Here is a 22,214-nt window from a genome sequence, read left to right on the forward strand (position 1 = left end):
TGCCTCACAAGTTAGAGGTGCACAGGTGTTGGCGGTAGTCAGAGTTCAAAGGGCCTGGATTTGTTGCTTGTTCTTTGTTCTCATCCCCTAGGCTGCACGTGGCAAGTCTCATGGTGGGTCTCTGCAGCTCTGGACCCATTTTCCTGCTGCCTTCTTGGCTCCCCTGTTAGATGTTGGTCTCAGTCCTCCTTGTGGCTCTATCATCTCTTCAGATTCAGATTTAAATGAATCACTTGCTTACATTTTACCCACAATTTTTAATCATTCCACAAACAACATTCTCATAGCGTTAAATAATTGCAAAATCTAATAAAAACCAGTCTTAATCTCTGGAATCTCATTAAGAATAGGGCTGCTCTTTTTGCTAAATTGTTGATGATTATTTCGTCGGGTTCTGTTTTGTTTGTGCTGCCCAGGAGAGCAGAGGCATAGATGGGGTCACAGAATGTCGGTTCACACACTCAAAAAATTTTTAACCCCCCTTTCCTAAATTTACAGATGAAGAAACTGAAGTCCAAAGAAGGGAGGGGACTTTTCCAAAGTCACACATGAAACTGTGGCCCCTAAGAACCAGAACTCATGCCTCCTGCCTCTTAGTCTAGCACCTCCCCGGCAAGATCTGGGCTTTGGGCTCAGGCATTGATTTATGGATTTTGACGAGCATATCATCAGTTGAGCAGATCACTAGCTCATCAGGCAAGCACTCCTTCACCCAGCAAGCCTGCAGCCTCAGGATGGGCACTGTTGGATTTGAGAGATGCAGAATAAACAGGCCCTGCCCTCTGGAAAACTGACAGGCCTCCAGGGATGAGGTTTACATGTAAATGATGAGATGCAGTCTCTTTAAGTGCTTGCTGTGGTCACACCGCTCACCCATCTTTTTCACATCAGCCCGAGGGTGGCATCTCTTCCAGTTCTGTTCGGTACAGGCAGGTGTTGACAAAGCCTTGCCACGGCCCTGGCACTGAGACAGCCATGAACTCCTCGTCCACTGTAACGAACAACCTCTCCATCAAAAGGACTCCTTTGGTAGGCCTGGGAAGTTCACAAGCCAAAGAGAGACAAGGGAAGAAGGCTTAGGCGGGAAGCATTTTATGATTTATGAACGCACAAATGCTGGCATCTCTCTCCCGAAAAAAAATTCGCCGCTGATATTAATAATTATGCCAGCTTTTGTACGGCACTTTGCAGTTGACGACGTGCTTTTGAATCCATTATCTCATCTTGGTGTGATTGGGAAGTGGGAGAGCACCGAGGGCTGGCATCTTTGGGGAATTAGCAACCTTTGTTTCCCTAGGAGTCTGGCCCGGCAGGTGGGTGGGCGCTATCGCAGTGGGTGGGTGGGTGCTACAGTTATTCTTGCTCTGAATGTCCAATCTAAGATGACCCCCTGAGTTGCTATCTCCCCAGGGAAACTTCAGTAAGTCTCTCCGGACCATAAGCTGGAGTTGGTCCGAGTTGTCCTGCCTGGAGCTTCATTTCTCCTTGAGCTGCACGCTTGACTCGTGCTGGACATCCTTCCTGGCCCTTGCAGGCCACTCTGAGAATGGCTGGGCTCTGTCCTTGTGTTTGTAGCTGTGGATACAGTCCTCCTTCAACACAGCTGGACCCCCCCTGGGACAAAGTTGCTGGCCCTGATTGCACTTTGCCAAATACCACAGTCCCGAGATTCCTGCTGCCTCATGTGTCCCTGTGTGACAGGCCCTTTAGACACTGAAAGTGGTGAAGGGGCTGAAATGTAACTGGCAAGTATTAATATGTGCAGGAAAAGGTAGCTTTAAAATTGGGCAACAAAACACCAGGCTTCCCTGGTGATGCAGTGGTTGAGAATCTGTCTGCTAATGCAGGGGACACGGGTTCGAGCCCTGGTCTGGGAGGATCCCACATGCCGTGGAGCAGCTAGGCCCGTGAGCCACAACTATTGAGCCTGCGAGTCTGGAGCCTGTGCTCCGCAAGGAGAGAGGTGGTGATAGTGAGAGACCCGTGCGCCGCGATGAAGAGTGGCCCCCGCTTGCCACAACTAGAGAAAGCCCTCGCACAGAAACGAAGACCCAACACAGGAAAAATAAATTAATTAATTAATAAACTCCTACCCCCAACACCTAAAAAAAAAAAAAAAATTTTTTTCCAGAACTAGTTTCAGCTTGCTTTCTTGCTGATGGCAGGAAAGACAGCAATAATAAAAACACAAGTATCACCACCACCACCACCAAAAGCAGTCTTTAACCTTGACAAGGAAGATAGCATTATTTCTTCTAGTTGAAAGAGTGCCCCTCCCCCTGCCCCAGTAAATAAATCAATTAAAATACATGTTCTCCTTCAGGTCTGTGACTCCCCTCAAGCGGGCTCTTTTTCCCTTCCTCCTCCTGCCAACTTTTCTAGGAGGATGCCTGCGTTCAGGACATCTTCATATCTCCTGCTTTGATGGATTTGCCTGGTCCATGCACAGTCCTGCGGCTGACCTGCTTGCCCACTTGTCCCTGGGGTGGCCTCTGGCCTCACCAGCTCCACCACTGAAGCATCCACTGCTGGGGGCGGGGGCTTATGGTCTGTGTTTTTGGCACAGGCAGAGCGTGGCAGTCGACTCTGGGGCTTGGTGGGAGGGAGCTTCTCGGGTCCTGATGCAACACTCCTAGGACAGCAGGAGACGAGGAAGGGGTGCCACCTTGGGCCAGCTGGACCACTCCTCAGGCGCTTCTAATTTCCCACCCTGTACTGCGGTGCCTAAGAGATGGTTTTTCTGCAGACACTCTGATTTCCTGAGACGTGCCCTGGGAAGTCAGAAGTAAGCTGTGCATGCTGGGATTTCCCTGCAAGCCTGTCTGGCGGCCCTACCAATTTCTCTTCTGCCTCCAGAGATTTCAACAGTTAGAGGGAGCCAGTGACCTCTTCCCTGTACTTTTCATCTCTCTGTGGGCTCCTCCACCAGCAATGAAGGATGTTCTACTTCACTTTTCAGGTCATCTTTATGTCACACCCTGCCTCTCTGCTCTATGACCTTCTTTGAAGCTTTTTTTCCACCTTCACTGGGCAACAAGCTGTATAGTCTAGCCTGGCAGAAGGGATGCAGGGAAAACAAAAGAACCTGGACCCATGAAATTACACTGGGAGTCATTTCCAAGAAAATCACAGCATGTTTTAACATCAGTATTGCCGTGGATTGCCAAGCCCCTGGGACCTTGTAATTCAGTCACCTACTTTGGATCAAGTCCCTACAGCCCAGCCGTGCCCGGCCAGGCCCTTTCCTCTCTTCATGCGGCCTCAGTGTGAGCGACCCGCAGGCACTTTCCCACCCTCAGCTTTTCTTATGGGCCCAGCCTACTTAAAACAGAATTATTTGCCAAAAATTGGGCTGGTAAGTACTCTGAATGGACGCGCAGGCCCAGCGGCCATGGCTCACGGGCCCAGCCGCTCCGTGGCATGTGGGATCTTCCCAGGCCGGGGCTCGAACCCGCGTCCCCTGCATCGGCAGGCGGACTCTCAACCACTGCACCACCAGGGAAGCCCCCAGATATGTTTTTAAATAAAATAACATAACGCGTTTTTGTTAATTCGGGGACTAACCTTTCACTAAACAGTTAGAGCCAGAGGTGGTCTTCACCCTGCAATTTGTGTATCGCTTGTGATCTTTTAAAATAAAGATGAGCAGTGGGCAGTAAATGCCACGGCTTCATGAGAATCAATTAACCTGGGGAACTGGAGGGGGGAGAGGGGTGCTTGTGCTTTATTTTGGGGTAGAACTGCATAATTTGTTAACCTGCTCTCTCTTTCTCCCCACGTATCTATATGGTTGAAAGCTTGGCAAAGGAGGGCAAGGCATGTGTTCTGATAAATTGCATTACAGTGTTTAGCCAGTTTGTCTATGTGTTTGCAGTGAATGTGGAGTCAGGACAGAGTTCAGTGGGCCCGTTGCAGAGTTTCAGGTGGGGTCGCGGAAGGCAGATGTACCTACACAGCTCAGGTCAGGTGAAATCTTGCCTGAAGACAGAGCCTTTACTCCTGTCCCCTCGTGCTGGTGCTCACCCATTGCCCTGCCTGCTGGGTCCCCACCCTTGCCCTCTGCATCCTACCTACACTGGTCTCCCTGCTGCCCCCCAACCACATCCTCCCTTCCAGCTTTGGAGCTGTGCTTGGACCCTTTCCCTGAATCACAGGTCCTCTGTCCTCTGAATCCTCTGGGCCCCTCTGTCCTCTGAATCTGTCCTCTGGGCCCCTCCCCAGAGGGGAGGGCCCCTCTGTCCTCTGAATCTGTCCTCTGGGCCCCTCTGTCCTCTGAATCCTCTGGGCCCCTCCCAGCTTGAGGTCTCCTCCCCTCTGTGCTTGCCTGCACTGCCCCTGCAAGGTGCTGTCTCCCCAAGAGCTCCCGAAGGGCTGAGTTCTGCCTTATTTAGCCTTTGGCACACGCAGACTGGCTTTGCTATGAAATTTGCATGTGCTGTTGTCTTTGGTTTTCCTGAGACGAGGGCTGGGTTTTCCTCTCCTCCGTTCTGGCATCATTCACCTCGGGTCTTGACCCATCGTCATGATTGACAACTGACGACTGGGTGATTGACGACATCTTTCTTTTCCTCCTGACACTAGTTCATTTATATCTGAATCACCGTTATCATTCAGAAATGATTGGACAAAGCTACATCCGAGCCAATCCAGGCTAATTCCTCCTTCCCTAACTTAGACTCTGTCTGCCGCCCACGCTTCCCCCAGGGCTGGGGCCCTGGGGCCGGCAGAAGAGGCTGAGTCACCCACCCTCCATTCATAAACAGCGAAAGTTGGAGTTGTCTTTGCTTCTGGAATGGGATTCTGGAGAAGCCTTTTATTTTCACCCAGGTTTTCCTATAAAATCATGAAAACCATGTGATCATGTCTCAGAAATACACCAGCGTTCCTCAATGAGCCCAGCGCAATTTTTTTATTAAAGGCTGATTTTTCAGAAAAATAAAACTTGGAATTTTTCTGTAGATTTTTACTGGACAAAACAACGTCTCTCCTATCAGCAGAGTGTTGACGATGATGGTGAAGATGATGAGGGTGCGTGGGCGGGGGTGGTATATGGATGGTCGAAACTGGCGGGGCTTCTTCCCTCCCGTTTGTACCTGAGTGTGGACACACAGAGCCTCCGTTTCTTGTTTTAAGCCCTCGGAGCATCATCCCAGTCTTGTTGCTCGTCAGTAATGGCTGTGCTGTAACATTTCTGCTGCAGCAGTGACCTACTGACGTGCAATCTCACTGCTTGATAAGAGCCTGTCTTCCCATTTTGGGGGCGAGCCCACTTGCTGTCCTGAGTCTGGCCGGCTGCCCCAGTCTCCTTTGTCCTCACGTGGTCAGGGGGATAGGTGCGGTTTGTGTATCTGCGCACACGCGATCAAACCTGTGATTGACTGCAAGAAAAGTTGCTCAATAAACTTTCATCTACGTGGGACCAAATGGCCAGCATCATCTGTGAGTTTTCCCCTCTCTGAACTGACAGAGTTAACTTATTGTTTTGGCACCCGGGAGGCAGATACAGAGAAAAGCTTCAAAAGCTTGCGAGATCTCCCCAGGTGATCTCATCCATACCCATGCCTCGAAATGCCACCTCCACTCTGACAGTCCCTAATTTGCATCTCTAGAAAAGCCTCGGCTCAGAGCTCCAGGCTCCTAGCCAGTTCACAGCTTGACCTCTCCAGGTGGGCGTTACACAAGCATCTTAAACCAACTGCGTCTCTAACAGAGCTCTTGATATTTCTCCTAAGCTATTTCTTCTCCACTCTTTTCCACCTCAGTAGATGGCACTGTCCTTTACCTATAGTTCCACACACCAAAACCTAGGAGCCACCTGTGATGTATCCCTCTTCTTTATGTCTTCTCTGCAGCGTGACTCTCATCGCCTTGCCCGTGACAGGCATCCCCTCCTGGACCCTACGAGAGCCTCCCAACAGGGTTCCCTGCCTCTTCTCTGGCTCTGCAGTTCATCTTCCGCACAGCAGTCTTTTCAAAACTTAAATGGGATCCCATCACTCTCCTTTCCAAACCTTTTAACTGAATCCAATTGCACTGAAAATAAAAACCGAACTCCTTATCTTGGTTTGTAAGGCCCTTCCTGATCTGCCCTGGGTGTCCGTGCGGCCCTGTCTGTGCCTCTTCCCTGTTCCTACGTTCCAGCCACGGTGGCTTCCTCCTGTTCCTGGAACACAACAGGCTCTTTTCCTCCCCAGAGCCCCTGCTCATGCCATTCCCTCTGCAGGGAACAATCTCCCTCTGACCACATGGCTTGCTCCTTCTTAGGGTTGCAGCTGAAAACCCCATCTTTAGGGAGGATTCTCCTGACCACTCCTGGGAGTATGTTCTGCACGCACTTTGATATTCTCCACCACTACTCCCTCTTGGTTTTATCCCCAGCACTTTGGCTTTGGGGATTACTTAGTTGTCTGCTTGTTTAGTGTCTGGTTTCCTCTCTGGGCCGTGAGTTCTGGGAGGGCAATGCTGTATCTGTCTTGTTCACCTGGACTCATAGTATTTGACTTGTAACAGACATTGGTTGAAGAAACACTGAAGACCTGCAGGATAGGGCTAGTAATATGGCTCAGGCACTACCCCACTGGGTTAAAAGAGATCACGGGTATGGAAGTGCTGGGCAAACCAGTTAATGGTATTGGGGATGTCAGTGGTTAACTGGTACATGGTTAACAAGCATGGAGTGGGGCGGAATAAGGCTCCATGCTTGATGGAGAACCAAAGAGCAGCTCTGCTCTCCTAATTCTAGGAGAAGAGTGAATGATGGAGCTGTTTCCAATCCAACAGTGATACCAGTGGGACAGTAATATAATGTACATTTCCTTATACTTCCCTTTTTGCCTTGGCTGTTAAGAAGCTTACAGGTAAATTGAGACTCAATTGTCATGCAAGAATTAGCTCAAAATTTTCTCTCAAAAACAGATAATGTTTTGTGAAAGTCTCTAGCACCCTGTCTGAGACACGGAAGAAGTTCAAAATTAAACAGTAATATGCAAATAGTCTTGGATTTGATTGTAGCTTTGCCATTTTTAGGGTAAACTACCTCATATCCTCTTCGGAGGCAGGGGGAACATCAAACGGTTTTGGTTTTTATTACTAGAAAAATAATATTATTCGTAAGAGCCCAACGTGGAAACAACCCAACTGTCCATCAACTGATACATGGATAAACAAAATGTATATATCCATACCATGGACTATTATTAGGCAATAAAAAGAAATGAAGTTCTGACACATGCTACAACATCAATGGTCCTCGAGAGCACTACGCTACATGAAAGAAGCCAGTCACTAAAGACCACAAATTGTATGATTCCATTTACATGAAATGACCAGAATGGGCAAATTCGTGGAGACAGGAAGTAGACTGGTGGTTGCCTAGGGCTGGGGGCCTGGGTGGGGCTGAGGAGTGACTGTGAATGGGTGTGGAGTTTCTATTTGGGGTCATGAAAATGGTGGTGGTGGTGGATGTACAGCTCTTTGAATAGAGCAAAAATCATTGAATTGCACTTTAAGTGAGTGAATTGTATGGTATGTGAATTATACTTCAATAAAGCTACTAACATTGATTAATTAGAGTAAGAGCACCCCTGGCTCTCTGATGATGTCATGACTGGACAGGCCAATCAGAGTGGGTGTGAATCAAAAGCCAGCTTTGATTGGACATGAATAACAGGTCCTCCATCTCTCTCTCCCTTCTCTCTTCATCCCTTCCTCCCTCCCTTCTTCACTTAAGTCTTTTCTCAGCATTCTTCTGGAGACCCCCACCCAGAGATAAAGTAGACAGGGCCTTCCTCCTCAAGGAGTAGAGCAGGGTGGAGAGGAGGTGTGGAAAGGATGAGCACAATCGAGACTGAAGTAACTTTCTCGGCTCAGATCGAGTCTCCTGTGGATTCTGGCAAAACAGATCGTCTTTGTGTAGAGGAACATCTTTTGTCACAGCAAATGCTGTTCTATTTCTTCATTCGTACATGAATTCAACAGACAGTTACTGTGCGTGGTGCTGAGGATACAGAGATGAATAAGAGAGTGCATCCCCGAGGGGTGGGTGGGGCACGTGACCCAACTGTGGTAGCTCAGCGGGGTAGGGGCTGGAAGGGGGCTGCTGGCGCAGGGGGGCGATGGGGGGGTAGGGGTGGGGCAGGTGGGCCTGCGAAGCGTCTTGCGCCGTCAGCGCTGCTTGGCTTGGCAAAGCAGCCCAGAGACCTTGTAGAGGTCTCAGTTTGGGGCAGGCCACGCAGCTTTCCTGGCCCGTTCCTGGCCTCATCGAGGCAGAGGGCAGCTTGGCGGCCTCACCCCGGGTCAGGGGATCTGCTGCGAACTCCTGGCTGGGAGCGGCTCAAGGCCGGAGGGGCTCCTACGCTGGGGCACGGACCTTCCTCTGGCCCAGGTGAGGCGGCCCTGCTCCTCAGAGCTGACCGGTTCACCGCTTGCACTCGGGAGACAGGACAGGAGCGCGGTCCCCGGGGAGCGTCTGCACGCGGGAAGGCTCGCCGGCAGACGGGAGGCGCTGTGCGGGAGGTTCGCCGCTAGAGGGAGCGCCGCGTCGTTCTCCGTCACCCGCGCTGGGCTCCCGGCTGAAGCCAGGCTGGGCGGCAGCCAGGGCTCGGGGAGCGGTTCCTGGGAAACTCATTCTTTGGCCCTTTCCCATTTAAAGATTTCTCAGGAGCAGCTGGGCTCAACCATCCTTAGTGTTGTTTGTCAGGAATTCGCAAAGCCCTTGAGTCCCGGATGCGGCCACAAGCCTGTTGCAAACCCTGGGGCGGCAGCGGCAGGGATTCTGGTAGCTCACAGAAGCTGTCCTTTTCTCCCCTCACCCGAGGACCTGGGAAAAGGCCTCTGTTTGTCCCCGTGGGCAGTCTGGACTGGCCCTCAGAGCTGCAAAGGACGGGCCCCTGGGTTCTGGGCAGTGCCTCAGCTCCGTGCCACCTGGAAAAAAGTTTAATGCTTCATAGGAGGGCGAGATGGGGAGCAGGGCTTAGGAAGAAGTGAGGCCGGGCTGGTAGGACGTGTCCCTGGTATGAAGACCTGGGGACATGGTAAGCTGTCTCCCGATGTCTCAGACATGGAGCAGTGCAGCTGATGGGCACGGTGGGCAGGATCAGAGGGGCAGCACCGAAATTTCGCAAGAATGGCTCAGCTGCGGCTCTTCTGGCATGGCCCTTAAGTCAAGGGCAGCAGAAGTTTACTTGTGGTTGCCCCTAATTCCTGCCCTGAGGGGCACCCATAGGTTCAGGTCAGGCTGGCCTCCTGTGGTGACAGCTGATGGCTGCCATCTTTGAAGGCAGGGCTGGGACAGGACGGGGAGTGCAGGGAATAAGCCCTGGTCCTTGGGCACCACCATCATGGCCACTAAGATCTTGGGCCACATCCTCGACCTCTTCTGACCCAGGTCCTGCTGATGGTGCAGGAGGCTTAGGGCTGTTTTCTCTCTCCAGCGTTGACTCCTGGGTCTGGTAGGCAGACCATCCTTTGCAGCCCCTGGGTACAGGCAGCAGGGGTACGAACTGGGGACCGACGTGCTGCAGGAAGCCAGGGCACCATCTGCAGTGGGAGCAGGTCAGAGCTGGCTTGCTGAGGCTCCTGTCACTGCCGTGGTTAATGCTGGTGATTACCATGGTTACCCGAGGCTGGAAGCTCTGACAGGCAAAGGCAGAGCAGGAGAAGGATGTCCTCTCCCTGCTCGGAGCCACACGATTGCCTCTGCCTCCCAGGCAGTATTCTCCTGGCAAATATAAGAGCCTGGACCGGGGAAGTCATTCCGCCACGGTTCAGCTGATCCATGCATCATTGATCACCAAGCATCGGGGGCCTTTGGGGAGCCCTGTCCTGAGCACATTCAGCGTGAGGGAAGCAGAGGGAGTGTCTGGACCCTGCCCTCAGTCTGCTCAGTCTTGGGAGGACAGAGAAAGAGGAAGAAATGGTTTTCGGGTCCTCTGGGGGCTCAGAGTCAGAGGAGGGAAGCAGTTAGAGGAATAGGTGGAGAATTCAGCATAGACTCTTGAGGATACAGCCATGACCTTCTGGGCCTGTGCTTCCAGTACCAGCTTGAGGCTGTGTCTGCACCCCCTCCAAATAAGGCAGTGGCCGGGGAGTCAGGACACCTGCTTTGCCAGTGGTTATGAGCTCCAGCTCCTGCTGGGTCCTGGTTTCTCCATCTGCAAAATGGGGTTAATGATTACTAATCCCCCATCTACTTCAAGCCTGTGGGGAGGAGTTTTTAAATGAATAATTTTGTGCATTGAAATGAGCCAACAGATTTCAAGTCTTTGGAGAAAAGACCTTATTTATTATCATCATCAACTCACCGAGCAGAAATTCCATTTGTCTCCTTTGCCCCCTCTCCAGTGCTGCATGAGCTGAGAGCCATATTACCTCGGTGAGATGACAGGGCTCTGCACAGCCACCCAAATCCTAGCCCCGGGGATTCCTGGGGGACTGGGGAGGCCGGCTAGGGCTTCCTGTGAGCTCCGACGGGATTCCAGGGCCAAGAGCAGAGCAGGAACTTCATGTCCAAACACTACAGCAGAAGTCTGAAGCTTCTCCACCAGGATGCCTAGCCTGGGGTGTGAGAGCTGGGAAAGGAGGAGGCCTGCTCTGAAACTCTTTTTCTTTGGTTCATTATCATTACATGTTGACTTGCAAAATGAGAAAAGAGAGATAAGCAAGAAGAAAGAGAGAGAATGAAGAAAGAAAAGTAAATCACTTAAATTAATTAAATTCTGATACTCAATTCTGGTAAAATGTCTAACACAGGAGGTCCCCATAAATATCCAAGGGAGTGAATGAACTCAGAAGACTGTGATCTGTCTGATAAATATCTGCTGAAGTTTTAAAAATATAAAGATTATATTTTTAAAGAAAAAAACCTGATGTGAATTTGGGTTCACTGCTAAATTGTGAGGAGGGTATGGAGGGTTCCCACATACTCCCTGCCCTGCACCTGCACAGCCTCCGCCACGATCACCAGAGGGGACATCCGTTACAGCTGCTGAACTGACACTGACTCATCATTATTACCCAGAGCCCATGGCTCACACTAGGGTTCACTCTTGGTGGTGTACATTCTGTGGATTTGGAAACACGTATAATGACATGCACCCCCTCTTACAGTATCATACAGAGTTTCACTGCCCTAAAAATCCCCTGTGTTCTGTCAGACTTTTTTCACCTCTGTTTATATGCACATATACTCTGCCCCTTATAGTAATAAATAATATATTTTTAAAGATAGGATTATACCGTACATATTGATTGAAAACCTGTTTTCTCTCTGAAAAATGTAATGAGGATAAGAAGTTTGAAACGCCTCCTTCTCGATAATTTGGGTTTGACCCTTGAAGTCTTTGTGTTATTCAGACAAGACCAGGAGGCTGGAGTAAGGAAGAAGGATACAACGGGACAAAGGAGAGAGTACCCCTGAGGCTGGGCAGGGGAGGAAGCAGAGAAAAGCAAGGGATGAGTTGGAGCATCCTTCAGTTGCATGGCGCTCTCTTTACCTCTGTCCCCCACAAAAGCTGTGCCCGTCTCCAGGTGTGGGTCTCAGTCATTACTTCCTTTTCCAGAGCTCCTGGCTCCTTGGGGGAGGTCACTCACTGAAAACAAGATGTGTTCTGGGGAAGGTACATCTGTATCAATATCTCTATCTATCTAAACATCTGTATCTATAGATATCTATATACCTGTATGTATCTAAATAGCTCTATTTCTGTCTCTTTTTTTTGGTCAGGTGAGCCTTGCCTGGCCTTGCTTGGCTCCTAGCAAATCAGCAGGTGTCTCCTGCATCTCTAAGAGCCTTCCTGCACATGGGCTCAGGAGAGAGTCCCAGGTAACTCTAAGCCTCTAATTGTCCACAGAATCTCCTCTGCCTGTTTCATCTATGCTGACAGCTTCTCCTTTATCCCCCCGGGTCAGATTCTTAAGTGTCCTTGCCCACTCAGCTGTGCTCGAAGGGCCCCCTGCTTCCTCACTAGTCCTCTGGTCTCTGCCCATCCTGTCTGCATGGTCCAGACCCGTGCAGTGACCCACGGGGATGGCTGGTGGAGAAGGTGGAAGCAGTGCTACCCCACTGGGCAGAGCACCAGCCCACCAAGCAGGGGTCACACAGACGTGTTGGTGAGTCTGGCAGAAGCAGGGCACAGAGACCTCTTCCTCCCAGTCAGACAAGACTCCAGGGGTTTCTGGCTGATTGCAGGCAGGCTCCAGCTCATCTGGTTAGGATAGTGCTTGGCATTTCTGTTTCCCAAGGGTGAAGTTTTATATCCCTGTTGCTCATCACCCAGGATCTGTTCCTCAACATCGGGCTGGGTGTTTAGGAAGATGAACCATTTGTTCCTGAAAATCATGGTTGCTGAAGGCTCTGCTTTTAAAGTTCTTCTGTCAGGTTTTTATACTTTTTCTATCTCAGTCGATGTGCCCAAGGGCTCTGCTGTTCACCCATTAGAGTCACATTTCCTCCTGGTCTGGCCTGTGCTGGTGGCACAGAGCTGCAAGGAAAATCTGGCTGTTGGCCGACAGGCTGGACCAAGGGGCCTAAATTTACAAAGAGAAACTCATTTGGGACAGACATCAAGTTATCCGGCTGGGCCTTCTCTCCACAAGGACTGCACCGATCCACGTGCACGGATGCACACACTCAGGTGCGCACACTCGGATGTACACACTCAGGTGCACACACTCGGATGCACACACTTGGATGCACACACTCAGAATGCCAGGGATTCTGCTGAAGATGCATGTCACGTCGTGCCCTTTGCTGCTTAAAGCACGTCAGTGTCTTCCTGCTGTGCTCAGAATACACTCTGCTCCCTTCACGGCCAAGCAGACCTGCTGACACTCTGCCTGCTTTTGTGCCCCCTTCGCCACTCACGAGGCCTGGCCATCCGGACTACCTTCACATCTCCATCCTTCATCCTGCAGGCCCGCATCCTGCCCAGTCGGCTTCCAGGGCTCCTCCCTGTCGTCTTCCTGTCGGCCTTCTCCCCGGGCTTCAGGATTCACCTCTTTGGAGGGGCCTTCCCTGGCCACCGTATCTCATACAGCTTTCCCTTTTCCCTCCTCCCATTATCTATTCTTTATCTTCATAGTATGTATTTCCATTTTCTTAGTTTTTGGTCTGTTTACTTTTTTTTTTTTTTTTTGCGGTACGCAGGCCTCTCACTGTTGTGGCCTCTCCCATTGCGGAGTACAGGCTCCGGACGCGCAGGCTCAGCGGCCATGGCTCACGGGCCCAGCTGCTCCGCGGCCTGTGGGATCTTCCCAGACCAGGGCACGAACCTGTGTCCCCTGCATCGGCAGGCGGACTCTCAACCACTGCGCCACCAGGGAAGCCCCCTCTTTACTTATTTCTTATCTGTCTCTCCAAGTAGCCTCCACGAGAGCCAGAACTACGTACGTCAACCTTGTTGACCACAGTGTCCCCAGCACCTCGCAGGATGCAGGCTGTATCCTAAGCACTCCATGATTGGTTGACTGATGAATGGTTCAGCAACACATGTAAGACTGTTTCGACTTGAGATGACTTTAAGCTCAACCTGAGGAAGACATATGAGTGGTTCCTGTCGGGTGGATGCTGGCTCAGAATGGGGGAGAGGATTGCCTTGCTCCGCTTATACAAATGTTGTGGTTCTGGAGCTCTGGTTCCCAACATGAGAAGTGCATTAACACATAGCACATGCTTGGAGGAAACTGACTCAGAACCATGGGCTTTGAGGGAAAGACACCCAGGGCCTTTAACTTGGAGAAGAGAAGGCTTAGGGGATACCTAAGAGCTGGCCACTGACATCTGAGGCATTGATATACTGGAGAAGGAGACTCATTTTGTGTGCTTGGAGTGGGTTGCCTTGAAGAAAGTGATCTCCCTGTCACTGGAGCTGTTACTAGAAACTTCTTGTGGTGAAGATGTAGGGCTAGATGGCATTTAAAGTTGCTTTCAGTCCCAGATCCAAAAATGTCTTTGTTGAACTGCTGCAAACAGCCAGGGGCAGGTAGGAAGAGCAGGCAATTCCTATTTTGCAGGACTGTTGCCTCCCTGAAAAGCAGTTCTCTTTGACCTTGTAAGTCTCTCTCTCTCTCTCTCTCTCTGTGTGTGTGTGTGTGTGTGTGTGTGTGGTAGAGAGGATTGTTGTTGAGCAAATATTCACTCAATATCCCCTCTCTCTTCCTCCTCAGGATGGTGTATGCTCATTTGCCTCACTCACTTCCATCATGGCCATGTAAGCAGTGCACAGAAGTGGGGGTGTGCCCAGGCCTCAAATGTTTGGGCTTGTCCTCTGGTGCTCCTGCCTTCACCATGAGATATGTATACCTTGTGTGAGTCACAGTTCCACGATGGAGAGATACATGGAGCAGACCTAACCCAAGCCTAGCTGAGTTCAGCCAACCTGCGGACCCAAGAGTGAAAAAAAAGAAATGTCTCTTGTAAGCCACTGAGATTTGGGGATTATTTGTTACACAGCAGTATCACAGCCAAGCCTAACTAATGAGTGTTCATGGTTTTTTTTATTGCATGGAACTGCTCCAGTACTCAAGTCTGAGATGCTCACTCTGAGGCATATCATCAAGGAATTGAGATTTAGTGAGCAGTTTTTTCCCCCTCCAGACTCCTTTCCATGACCTTTTCCTGGAATGTGCATCTCCTACATTTATAGGACAATTAACCACATGGAAGAATTTTGCCTCCTCCCCAACAAGCCATTCCACAGGTGCTCAGACCTGCCTGTCCCTGACAAGGGCTGTTCTTGTTGTGGTCAGACCTCAGCTTCTTGGGGACAATGATGAGGCTGGAGCTCAGAGAGATGGAGGAGCCTCTGAAGCTGCAGTAGCCGGAGCAGAACGCACAGCTGCAGAGCCCTCTGGAAAGAACAGAGAAGAGAAGTGGACGTCGCAGACCTGAACGAGGATGTTCTCTGTGACGTCAGGTAAGCTGCGTCTCTCCCTCCAACCTACGCAGCACAGACACGCTGGAAAGTGGCTTTTCAAATGCCTTTGACTCTTATCTCTCTTACATCACCCTCTGAAATGAAATCTCAAACACTTTCGTGGGGTTTGATGTGGAGAACAGTAAGCAGATAGAGGTTCAGGCGGAAACAGAACAGGAGTCAAAAGCCCTGGAGTAAAGCATGAATGAGCTTGGAGAGGACATATAAAATAGGAGAGACATTTATAAGGGTCTCCCCTACCTCAGAACAAAACAATTAGGAGATAAGAGAGGCATGGATGGGAGGAAATTTTTTCGTTTTTCACATTGCAGGCTAGAGAGATCCAATAGCCTGTTTATGAAGAACAATAAAGAAGATACATGAACTCAGTAAAGAGGTTGTTACAGATATATCGGGTGGCTTTGAAAGGCCAGGGTTTTCTCCCCCCTTTTGGATAAAGCTGTCAGCTAAGTATTAAAAGATTTTTTTGCTTTTTTTTTCTTTCAAAAAGCAATAACTGGCACCAGCAGTTTGTTACAATTGGCAGAAAGAGTGACCACTTTTATTTAGGATTTGGAAATGCAATCAAAGAGGGGCAGGTTGGAGCGTGAATTAAATGAAGCTTAAACAAGCAAAAAGAAAACTGCTGGTATTTTAAACAAACGAACACAAAAATTACAGCTCCTTGTTGTTGATTTGAAGCTATACAAATTTTGACACTCACACGTGATAAAATGGGGCCAAAGCAGAATGGTTGCTACTTCTGTGTGTGTGTTAAGTCCTGAAAGTTCTGATCATTTTTAAAAGTAAAAAACCCATTGTTTCTGGAAACTCTTTGGTAGGATCTGACTAGCTTATTGCCTGGGAAGTCACAGTGAAGATTCATTCTGTTGGCTTTGGAGGAAATTATTCTTCCTAGGATAATTTAAATAGACAAGAAAGCTAGGAGGATTGGTTCTGTTTAGCTGCCTGTTTTCACATTTGTTGTGTTTTGTGATTCCTGAATACCAAACTGACCCCTGAAGTTGTGAAAACATTTCTACCCATGACTTGCCCTCTATTGTGATTTCAACTTTTTTTTCTTTTGCGGTACGTGGGCCTCTCACTTTTGTGGCCTCTCCCGTTGCAGAGCACAGGCTCTGGGCGCGCAGGCTCAGTGGCCATGGCTCACGGGCCCAGCCGCTCCACGGCCTGTGGGATCTTCCCGGACCGGGGCATGAACCCGTGTCCCCTGCATCGGCAGGCGGACTCTCAACCACTGCGCCACCAGGGAAGCCCCTGTGATTTCAATTTTGTTTGACTCATCCTCATACAGAAAGTCTTCATGTTCTCTGGTAACTTGCCTTATCTAGCTCACAGCTCTAAGAATCAGAATAGATGCAAAAAAAAAGTTCCCTGTGAGAAGATAAGGGAGATGTCACAAAATATTTGCTCTACATCTCAAGCATTTCACCTCCACGTCTGTGGATTCCTTCAAGTTTATTAAATTCCAACTAGAATAGCACTCTTGTTTTTCAAACCCAGATTGAATTAGAAGTGAGGAGAGGTCCTTCTGTGGGCAAGGGCAGTGACTGTCAGCAGTGACAGCAGACAGTCTGGTAATAAGAGACAGAAAAACTACAAAACAGATGAAAAATCAAAGAACTCAGCAGTCTGGTTCTACTTAGTAAAGGGGTAAATACTTGCCCAAGTGTGATGTTTAATTTTATGTGTCAACTTGATGGGTCGTGGGATGCCTAGATGTTTGGTCAAACACTAATCTGGGTGTGTTCTGGGTGTGTGGAGGGTGTTTTGGATGAGATTAACATTTGAGCTGATAGACTGAGTAAAGCAGACTGCCCTCCCCAATGTGGGTGGGTCTCATCCAATCCGCTGAAGGCCTGAATAGAACAAAAAGGCTGACCCTCCTGTGACGAAGAAGGAATGCTTTTCTTCCTGACTGTCTTTGAACTGGGACATTGGCCTTCGCCTGCCTTTGGACTCAGACTCAGACTGGAACTTACACCATTGGCTCTTCTGGTTCTCAGGCCTTTGAACTTGGAGTGGAACTTTACCATTCACTCCCCTGGGTCTCCAGCTTGTAAATTTGCAGCTCTCGGGACTTCTCAGCCTCCATAATGTCATTAAGCAATTCCTTATAACCTCTTTCTCCATCTATCTATCTATCTATCATCTATCTCATCCTATTGGTTCTGTTTTTCTGGAGAACCCAGACTAACAGATCAAGACTTACTTTGGTCTTGGGGCCGCACGTGATGGACTGACAGTGCTCACCTCTGTCATGAATGGAAGGTACAGGGCTTCTCCTCTTGTCACTTGGGTCTTGGATCAGCTGTCCCCTCCCCTGGACTCTGCCCAGCACTGACACCTGTGTCTGTTCTGTCTGCTCAGGGATGTGCCTAACTGGCTGTTTCAGACTTTGAGCACCACTTTAGTTTCTAGAATGTGGGCTCTGAGGGACCATGAGTGTCTGGTTCTTTGCTGTCTCCTTGTACCTACACACAGTGACTTATCATATATAAACCCTTGTTGGATGAACGAATGTTCTCTATACCCCTTCACAATGGCATTGAGTAGAAATAGTTGAAGAGTTTTTTCAATAGTGAGAATTTTCTAAGAAGTGTTAGTGTTCAGAGAGAAAACTCTTGGGCTTTGTAAACACCCCTACCTTATCCCTCAGGGGCCCTTTCCTCATCCCTCCCCATCCCCCCATTAGTGTGAAATGGTGCACTTGGGCATGTCCAGTTGTAGTAAAAGACGTGGTTCAAGGGAACAATGCCAATTGGATCTTATTTCCTCAATGAAACAATGCTACAATAAGGGGTGCATTCCTTATTCGTAACTTTTTATAGAAACACTTGGTATTTAAACCCCGAAGTACATGTTAGCTTGGAATCAGAGCTGCAGTTGAGTCCTGCTTCTTACAGCTGATGCTTTGTAACTGTGGGCAAGTCCCTTAACCTCTATAGGTCTCAATTTCTTCATCTGCTAAGTAGGAAAAAATACCTACTTCACAGGGCAGTTGTGAGGATTAAACTCAGTAATGTATGTAAAGTACCTTGTGTATTACCTGGCACATAATAAGTGCTCAATAAATTTTAATTCCCTTTTTCCCTTCTCCTTTCTCCAATTCAGTCAAGGATTATGATAGATGTGTTTCCTGCACAGTGTAAAGCTTTTTAAAGTGCATATAAATCAATTAAATAGGCCAATGCAATAATTGAACATATAACATTTGTTTAAGAGATCCTGGGGAGAGGGACAGAAGATTAGGGGCTTGTGGAAACCTTGAGAGAGCTCCTAGGAGGGGGCTATTCACATGGGGGATCCTGTACTGTGGCATGTGCATCTCTGCTCTAAAATCTGTGAGAAAGGGCTGGTGGTGTCATGTGCTGTGACTTACTTATAATTCAGAAGAGTGACCCTGAGTGATCCTGGCTGCTGGGTGGGCCCCCATAGGTAAAGGTAAAATGATCTGAGGAGTCATTGAAATGGCCATCTGACCTGCCTTCTGAATGCAAGGTTTGTGAATTAATCTTCTCAATGAGGGCAGAAGATAAGCCAGGTAGGTGACCCAGTTCTAAATTTCTCACCACTTGCCTGTTGTGAAGAGAAAGGCACATGTGCAGGCCCCCTTACCCCTCTGGCTGCTTCAGGGCGTGAACCTGGAGGGCAGGACCCTCCAGGCTGTATTTGGAGAACTCCGGGGACACCGTTACCGCGGGGTGGAATGCCATGTGCCACAGACAGAGTGGAAGGAGATTGGGAGCTGTAACGGGTGCTCATTCAGTGGCCAGAGAATGGCTTCGAATGTGATTCAGATTCTAGGCAATCTTAAAAAAACTCTAGAGCATCTTTTTCCCTGGAGGAGGGCAGGGCGAATTCTGTTTGCTCACGCACGGTTCCTTGCCTCTCTGTACCCTGGCAGACCCATGTTTTAAAGTGGAATTATAGAAGAATAGAGGAGGAATAGTGAAATAGAGGAGGCGTTCCTCAGGACGAGCCAACCATAGCGTGAGGTTGTCTCTGCCATCCCTCAAGACCAGGCGTGAGGACTTTCTCTTCCTGAAGCATCCCTGCCCGCTCTATCCTGTGCTCTTCCCAGGGACGAGATGGGAGCTGTCTTGGGAGGGTAGGAGTCTATCTCTCTGCAGTTTGTGAGTGTTGGGAGATAATGCTCTGGGGGTTTCTTGCATTCCTGCAAGTCTTGTGAGCAGAGGCACTGACGGCCTTTGTTCTGGATTCTGTCTTTGGGGATATTTGTATAGCACGCAGCCTTGGAAGAAGCAGACAGTGTCTCCCTCTGGGGTGAGGAACAGATGGCCGGTATTTTTACTCTCCAGTAAAGACAATATCTCCCTCAGGCAGGTTGATGCCCATTTTAAAAGGTTCAGGTTTCCTAAGCTTGTATTCCGTCAGCTGTGGAGCAAACCCACTGTGTGTGCAGCATCCCTCTAGGCCCCTCCACGTTGTCCCCATGGGTGGACCAGAGGCACCAATGCAGACGCGATGCTCGTGCTACCTGCTGGACTGTGAGGAATAAAGAGCTTTGCTTCTGATCCAAGGGTCTCACGTTTTCTACCCACGTCTGTAAAACTGTGGCTAACTTGTGAGCTTGCAAGAGGATACAATCTGGGACCTTCCACAGCTCTTGGTAGTGAACTCCTCACAGAAGGAGACTAGTTTATTAAAAAAAAAAAAAAAAAGGAGACTAGTGACTGTCCAGAGCTGGGGGCAAGGCTGGATCCACCCACAGGATGCCAGTATCATGCCTGGTAACACCCTGGGCAGCAGCTTTCTCTCAGTGAACTCTGTCTCTCTGTCTCTCTGCCACCTTGTCTCCTGGCCTCCCCTGTACCTCCTCCTGTTAGGATTTTCTGCCATCTGTGGGCCTTGTGAGATGACCGGGGATTTTATCTCCCACGCCTCCCCACCCTTTACCTGGGAATGGATCTCTGGGCTCCAACAAGCTCTGATGTCCTCTGCTCTACAAGGAGCAGTTCCTGTCAAGGTTTCTGGACCTAACTCCTTCTCCCCTCCCACTCTGTCGCTTCCCTTTTTTCTCTCATGCACATGTGGCCTGGTGCATCTTCTCTTCCTTCTAATCCAGTCCTTTTTTTTTTTTTTTAACATCTTTATTGGGGTATAATTGCTTTACAACGGTGTGTTAGTTTCTGCTGTATAACAAAGTGAATCAGTTATACATATACATATGTTCCCATATCTCTTCTCTCTTGCGTCTCCCTCCCTCCCTCCCACCCTCCCTATCCCACCCCTCCAGGTGGTCACAAAGCACCGAGCTGATCTCCCTGTGCTATGCGGCTGCTTCCCATTAGCTATCTACCTTACGTTTGGTAGTGTATATATGTCCATGCCTCTCTCTCGCTTTGTCACAGCTCACCCTTCCCCCTCCCCATATCCTCAAGTCCGTTCTCTAGTAGGTCTGTGTCTTTATTCCTGTCTTACCCCTAGGTTCTTCATGACATTTTTTTTCTTAAATTCCATATATATGTGTTAGCATATGGTATTTGTCTTTCTCTTTCTGACTTACTTCACTCTGTATGACAGACTCTAGGTCTATCCACCTCATTACAAATAGCTCAATTTCGTTTCTTTTTATGGCTGAGTAATAAACCATTGTATATATGTGCCACATCTTCTTTATCCATTCATCCGATGATGGACGCTTAGATTGTTTCCATCTCCGGGCTATTGTAAATAGAGCTGCAATGAACATTTTGGTACATGATTCTTTTTGAATTATGGTTTTCTCAGGGTATATGCCCAGTAGTGGGATTGCTGGGTCGTATGGTAGTTCTATTTGTAGTTTTTTAAGGAAGCTCCATACTGTTCTCCATAGTGGCTGTACCAATTCACATTCCCACCAGCAGTGCAAGAGTGTTCCCTTTTCTCCACACCCTCTCCAGCATTTATTGTTTCTAGATTTTTTGATGATGGCCATTCTGACTGGTGTGAGATGATATCTCATTGTAGTTTTGATTTGCATTTCTCTAATGATTAATGATGTTGAGCATTCTTTCATGTGTTTGTTGGCAGTCTGTATATCTTCTTTGGAGAAATGTCTATTTAGGTCTTCTGCTCATTTTTGGATTGGGTTGTTTGTTTTTTTGTTATTGAGCTGCATGAGCTGCTTGTAAATTTTGGAAATTAATCCTTTGTCAGCTGCTTCATTTGCAAATATTTTCTCCCATTCTGAGGGTTCTCTTTTGGTCTTGTTTATGGTTTCCTTTGCTGTACAAAAGCTTTGAAGTTTCATTAGGTCCTATTTGTTTATTTTTGTTTTTATTTCCATTTCTCTAGTAGGTGGGTCAAAAAGGATTTTGCTATGATTTATGTCATAGAGTGTTCTGCCTATGTTTTCCTCTAAGAGTTTGATAGTTTCTGGCCTTACATTTAGGTCTTTAATCCATTTTGAGCTTATTTTTGTGTATGGTGTTAGGGAGTGATCTAATCTCATACTTTTATATATAGCTGTCCAGTTTTCCCAGCACCACTTATTGAAGAGGCTGTCCTTTCTCCACTGTACATTCCTGCCTCCTTTATCAAAGATAAGGTGACCATATGTGCATGGGTTTATCTCTGGGCTTTCTATCCTGTTCCATTGATCTATCTTTCGGTTTTTGTGCCAGTACCATACTGTCTTGATTACTGTAGCTTTGTAGTATAGTCTGAAGTCAGGGAACCTGATTCCTCCAGCTCCGTTTTTTGTTCTCAAGATCGCTTTGGCTATTCGGGGTCTTTTGTGTTTCCATACAAATTGTGAAATTTTTTGTTCTAGTTCTGTGAAAAATGCCAGTGGTAGTTTGATAGGGATTGCATTGAATCTGTAGATTGCTTTGGGTAGTAGAGTCATTTTCACAATGTTGATTCTTCCAATCCAAGAACATGGTATATCTCTCCATCTATTTGTATCATCTTTAATTTCTTTCATCAGTGTCTTATAATTTTCTGCATACAGGTCTTTTGTCTCCTTAGGTAGGTTTATTCCTAGATATTTTATTCTTTTTGTTGCAATGATAAATGGGAGTGTTTTCTTGATTTCACGTTCAGATTTTTCATCATTAGTATATAGGAATGCCAGAGATTTCTGTGCACTAATTTTGTATCCTGCTACTTTACCAAATTCATTGATTAGCTCTAGTAGTTTTCTGGTAGCATCTTTAGGATTCTCTATGTATAGTATCATGTCATCTGCAAACAGTGACAGCTTTACTTCTTCTTTTCCGATTTGGATTCCTTTTATTTCCTTTTCTTCTCTGATTGCTGTGGCTAAAACTTCCA

At 48.3% G+C, this 22,214-nt stretch overlaps 1 long non-coding RNA gene across 6 annotated transcripts in view; it reads left to right on the plus strand.

The window, feature by feature from the left end:
• Nucleotides 1-11,721: 11,721 nt before the first annotated feature.
• LOC115854278 (uncharacterized) overlaps nucleotides 11,722-22,214 on the plus strand; it is a 395,122-nt gene continuing 384,629 nt past the window's right edge. For all 6 annotated transcript variants that reach the window (XR_011377918.1, XR_011377920.1, XR_011377922.1 and 3 more), the window contains exons 1-2: nucleotides 11,722-11,821; nucleotides 14,164-14,912. This is a non-coding gene — a long non-coding RNA (uncharacterized lncRNA). The remainder of the gene's footprint in view (nucleotides 11,822-14,163; nucleotides 14,913-22,214) is intronic.

This window comes from Globicephala melas, chromosome 12 (genome assembly GCF_963455315.2).
Source record: "Globicephala melas chromosome 12, mGloMel1.2, whole genome shotgun sequence".
NCBI classification, from domain to species: domain Eukaryota; kingdom Metazoa; phylum Chordata; class Mammalia; order Artiodactyla; family Delphinidae; genus Globicephala; species Globicephala melas.